The following is a 6000-nucleotide window of genomic DNA, read 5'->3' on the forward strand; positions in this document are numbered from 1 at the left end:
GCGTGGCCCCGTGAGACGACCCCATCAAGACGCTGCTCAAAAAACATTGGGGTATCTGTCTCGTCCGGCCAAAAGTAAACCACCGGAGAGGCTCATTTGGACATTTTGTCGCAAATTCCGGATGAAAATAAAATGCCAAAAAGTACATCTGTGTCGTACGAGAGGAAAGACACAAACATAAGCATTATGGGAGTGTCACCCGGTGCCCTGAGAGGCAGGACGGCCACATTTAATGAAACCTGCTCTGCAGAATAATGCTGCTCTTCTGCTCGCAGCGAAGAAAAGGTTGCAACGAGATTGCACCAGCAGCCGCAGAAATGAGTCGGCAGTCATTACGGCTGCTTGTGAATGCATCCAAGCCAGCCGGCGCCGCATCGATTTTTCTATTTCTGATTGGCCCTCTGTTATTGCCCTGAGAGCCCGGCGAAGGGGAGGTGGGGGGGGGGGGGGATGCTGAGCTTAATTGATGCTGTCATGGTATGAAACAGGCTGTAATGTTTTCACCGGGAACATTTTATTTCACTCCTCTGACTGTGGCCTATTCTCATATACAATATACATATATATATATGTATATATATATATATATATATATATATATATATATATATATATATATATATATATATACATATACATATATATATATATATAATATATATATATATATATATATATATATATATATATATATATATACATATACATATACATATACATATATATATATATATATATATATATATATATATATATATATATATATATATATATATATATATATATATATATATATATACCACGGCAGCCATATATATATATATATATGTACAGGCCCAGCAGCCACTGCTCTGTGTACATGTATATGTTGTATATGTGGCTGAGGTAGAGACCCAGCTGGTGGGTTTTCTTCAATAAAATTCCTCACCTCTTCCCCCAAGAGAAGAGCTTATATGTCCCACGGGAGGAATTTGTCCCACAGACGGCCGTCAATAAAGAAACAAAAGGGAGCGTGGCGAATCAAGCAACCAATGGAATACCAACGTAAGCAAAAAGAAGAAGAAAGAAAGCCGGAACCCGATGCGATCAATAAACATCCACAGAGACAGGCCGCATCACATTTTGTTTAAAAATCCAATAGCTGATGGAATGAAATCCGTCATGTCTCCGTTTGTGTCGCCTCTCGAGGGGGAGAAACCTCCGATCTGATGGAAGCAAATTACATCTCACTGTCAGGGTGCATGCTGGGAGTCCAGAGCTTTCTGTGAGGCTGTGACTTGATGCAAGTGGTCTCCTGTTAAGGCCAAAGAGCATCTCTCTGGTCCTAGATATGCAGAGTCGTAGGACAAGAGCAGAGTCAGGAAGAAGAGCCACGAGAACCAAACAGATTCTTGTTCAGCCTCGTGTGCGTCTTCTCCGTCGAAAGGAGACGAATTAAACTCACTCAATGTGATGTGTGTGAGAGAGACAGAGCAACACCTGCAGCGCCGAACAAATACAACTGTCTGTCTGAGTCTAAAGAGGAAGATGATAAGCATCAAGCTAGACCTTTTAATTACCGAAGAGTACGACAAAACTCCAACCAATCTACTTCCTGTTTACACCCGCGTGCCCCGCTTACGGGAATAGTCGTACGGGAAATCATTTTTTAACCTCCTCCCCTCCCCCGCGCTTCAAAACAGGAAGCTATGAGTGTGGTTGTAGCCGCAGGCGGATGCACAGATATGATCTGGACAGAGGTATCGGTGGAGTGCGTGTCCTCCAGCCGCCTTATCGGTCCAGAGCCGTTGAGCCTTTCACGCTGAAGGACGCACACACCGGTTGACCCCGCCGACTTCATTAGCTCCACCGCGGGCCGAGCTCGGGGGTAATTGGCCGCCCTTTCAGCCTCCTAATGGCGAGAGGAGATGAGAGAGAGAGGGAGAAGAAGTCGTACCGTTGTGTGTTCAAAAAACATCCACTCCAAATGTATTTTGCTCCTCGCGTTAATGTGATTTCTTCCATCCTTCTTTTGTTGTTGTCGGTTTCTTAATTGTTTCAACCCGCCGCTCTTTCCTGTTCCAACTTCATTTACTTTGCTCATGCTTTTGTGAGAAGACAAAAGGAGGAATCACATGGCCGTTGTTTTCACATTACTGCAGCCCGGCGCCTTTTTGATTGGATTCACTGGCGACAGGCAGCTAGACCTCCTTCTGACAGAGGGGGGTGTTGAACAATCATGCTGCTGGAGCTCCACGTCTGGTGTGTGCACACAGAGCCAGATATAGCAAGCGACTGGAGTCCATTCACAAAAATCCCCAGGTTTCTTCATACAGTGAGGACGCTCTGAGGAGGACCAAACCACACGAGGCCGCATGGACCGTCTCTTTGGGATTGATCGGTAACATCTTTAGTTCAGGGCCGCGTCCACCTCCAGCAGTGCAGCTTCTCTCTCTCTCTCTCTCTCTCTCTCTCTCTCTCTCTCTCTCTATCCCCTCCTTCCCCCTTTCTTTATCTGGCTTCATCAGGCTGGACGTGACGGGCAGGAGACGCCCCTCCCTGCAGGATCAGGGCAGATTACAGTGCTCCGGCACACAGACCTCATGTTGACCCACGCAGGCCACATCGCCACTCCTCCTTACGTATATGAAAAGAGAGAGAGAGAGAGAGAGAGAGAGAGAGAGAGAGAGGAGGGAGGGAGGGCTTACAAAGCTCAGTGCTTCCTTTCAAAGTGGATCGGATGCTCTCGTTTCCCTGATGAAGATGTAATGTGCCACCATGTCCCGGGTACACTCATGGGTGCCGTGGTTCCATTAAAGGGGCGCCGCACCCGTTTTAATACGTGAAACTCAGTCAACGAGACCCGAGGAGTCTCCTGATGATGTCATGGTGACGTCAAAGGGACCATTTTGCCTCAGGCTGGAGGAACACAGTGCTGCAGGGATGACTCGGGGAGTCAATGGCATTTTTCTTTTGGGATTACTCAGGAGTGTGAGGTCACAATCAAAGATCCTATCCAACCAGACGCGTGCAGTCCAGGTTTTACACGTGTTTTTTCATTGATTGCGTGTGATTTGAAGGTCTTCTGTCTTAAAAACCACAAAGGTCTCAGTGGATCGTCTGTAAGACATCGTTCCACAGTCTCTCGTCACGCTCGACAACATCGTGCTTCTTCCACCTCGGTCATATTTGGGCCAACTCCGGCTGCCTCTTCTTTGCTCGATTAGCTGACTAATCGACCGTTTTTTGGGGGTTTTAACTCGACTAAGATGTCTTTTGCCGTTTTGTTCATGCTTTTTTTTCATGCTGAAAACACTCACTATGAGCACATCTCTGGTGAAGTGCAATGATTTAATAAAGTGGTGCTTTTTGTGGGAAACGCCACAGATCTGTGAGTGTTAGTCCAGGAAAGTGACATCTGCTAATTGCCAACAACAACAAAGCACAAAAGACAAAAAATGTAGCATAACTCTTATGACGATACACGACAACGTCCTCTCCATTACTGCGCGACCGCCAGACCGCAGGGCCGCGTCACGTCCATCTCTTCTGGTATCCTCTACGTGAGTATGCTCTATTTATTTTCTGCCATGAAGCCTTCAGTGTTGTCCCCACCGGCCTTCCTCGCGCGGCCGGAAGATGTGCAAGCAGCGGGCCTCTGCGGGCGGGGGTGCCGAACCGACCCTGACCCGGGGCCTGGAGGCCTCTCCGGCACCAACCCAGGTCTTTTTACTCGTCTCTCTGGAAGACGGAGAGCGAGCTCCGGGAGGCCGAGCCCGGCGTGTGCGTCACCTGGATGAGAGCAAGGTCACCGACGTGAGAAACGCCAGAGAGTCTCGATGCGTGAGCAGGGACGTGCGTGAAAACTTCAAACACCTTTGCATGGAGCTCAACGCCTCAGGGTTCAAATCTCTGCTGATGTGTTTCTATGCAAATTATCAATGTGTGTGTGTGTGTGTGTGTGTCTGTGTCTGTGTGTGTGCGCAGGCAAGAGAGAGAAAGAGGGGAGCGCTCCAGCACACATTTATCTTCTTATGTAACATGTAGCGTTAGCACATGGACGCTGCCTCTTCCCCCCACCGCCCCACAAACATCAGCAGCCACCGAGCCAGTGGAGCCGAGCGGAGGCTTCCTGAGGACGGGATCCCCAAATGTGACTCAACTTGTCGTGGCCGCACCACCGCCGTGCACAACCCTCATTAACCCGGTGGTCACCCACACACACACACACACCGTCCCACACACACTTACACACACATGGTCCGGTGCCTTTCTTTAGGCCTCGGACGCCTGACACTCATGTGACTCCCTCTGCGTGTCCCCGCAGGGGGTCAGGGGTCAGCTGACGCTCTGCACGACGCGGCGCAGGGGAGCCGGGTGAACCTGAATGGGGGTTCATGTGGAAAGCAGCTGCGTGTACGGGGAAGGAGCAAACAAAAGGCAAGGTATCACATCGGTGGAGCACAGCGGGGAGACGGGAGGTCCCGAACGCCGACGGGGACGGATGATTATTGAAGGTGTCGTGGTGCATTCGCCCCCCGGCTGCCTCTCATTTGACTGATTTCCTCCACAATACTGTCAATACCGAGAGATGTCCAATTGTCACATTGCATGAGATGCATGAGATTGCAGCAATGCCAGCATGTGGGCTGACGGAGCAGAGCAACTTTACTATTCGGTGTCATAAGGAATATTACAGCGAACATATTTATGAACATGGGTAAAAGAAGCTGGTGCAATGTGTTTCTCTTTCCCCTTCTTCTCTCACGAGGGGGATGAGGGCACCTCATGACTGTGACACGGGAGGAGGAGAGCTGGAGGCTCCAGCAGCATCATGCGCATGCATCCTCCTCGCCTCGTGTCCTCGTGTTCACATCATTCATAAAAAAGAAAAAAAATCGCACGGCCGACAACGCGCTCATCCTATTGGCTCGTGTGGAAAAAGAGGTTTGTTGTTGTTGTCTTTTTTCAAAAAGTCCTTTTATGCTGTTGTGATTGCGTCGACAGAAGCGGTCCAGAGATGACCAACGTGAGTGCGATGCACAGAGGAAGAGAGAGAAGAAGAAAAGCAGACAGCTGCCTCAATGCGATCAAACAAACCTGCACGCGGGGGACGCGGATTCACTCGGCGGACACATCGCAACGAAAAAACACTCAAAAACATGAAACACACATGTTATAGGCTACAACATCTGCGGCCCCTCTTCCTTACCCGATGAAGCGAGGTAGAGTCTGTCTGTGTGGGAGAGAAGGGAGGAGGGCGTCCCCGCTCCGGTTGCGCAGGACGGGCCGGTGTCGCGGCGCAGCGATGATGCTCAGCTCCCCGGTGCTCCTGAGGCGGGCTCTCCGTGTGCTGCTGCTGCTGCTGCTGCTGCTGCTGCTGCTGCTGCTGCTGTCACTGCTGCTGCTTGTTACTACACATTCATTGCGCGCAATCCACAGCAGAACTGAGTGACTGGCTCAAAGTGGCCCCTCGGCTACAGCAGCCAGAGCCCTGCTCACCATGTTACCGCAGCGGGCGAGAGGCAGCAGAGGCGGCGCTGCGGTGCTGCTGCTGCTGCTGCTGCTGCTGCTGCTGCTACTGATGCTGCTGCTGCTGCTGCTGGAGGCTCCTCTTCACGGGGACAGCAGACTGGACGGTGTGTTTAAGGTGGCGGGTGCTGGAGGACTGGATTTAAACCTGGTGTGGAGGGAGGTGTCCGGGGTTTACGTGGTGGGGTTTTAATTAGAAAGCGCTGCGCCTATTGGCACCGACGTGGCGCACAGCCCTCCTCCTTTATTATCTCCTCCTCCTCCTCCTCCTCCTCCTCATTCTCCTCCTCCTCCTCCTCTCTCTCTCTCTCTCTCTCTCTCTCTCTCTCTCTCTCTCTCTCTCTCTCTCTCTCTCTCTCTCTCTCTCTCTCTCTCTCTCTCTCTCTCTCTCCACACAGAATGATGGCGCACCGCGCTGTGAGTGTATATGCTAATATCATTACTGAGCCACATTGTTTTGTTCTTAGTGATGGAGATGGAGATTGCACA

At 50.3% G+C, this 6000-nt stretch overlaps 1 protein-coding gene across 1 annotated transcript in view; it reads right to left on the reverse strand.

Annotated features, from left to right (window-relative positions):
* The window catches only part of hpca (hippocalcin), a 28828-nt gene extending 23100 nt beyond the window's left edge, over positions 1–5728 (reverse strand). The window contains exon 1 of the mRNA XM_068575301.1: positions 5192–5728. The gene's annotated coding sequence lies outside the window, so the exon portion shown is untranslated. The remainder of the gene's footprint in view (positions 1–5191) is intronic.
* Positions 5729–6000: the final 272 nt, after the last annotated feature.

This window comes from Clinocottus analis, unplaced genomic scaffold (genome assembly GCF_023055335.1).
Source record: "Clinocottus analis isolate CAN_PGR_092001 unplaced genomic scaffold, fCliAna1.0.p SCAF_14, whole genome shotgun sequence".
NCBI lineage: Eukaryota > Metazoa > Chordata > Actinopteri > Perciformes > Cottidae > Clinocottus > Clinocottus analis.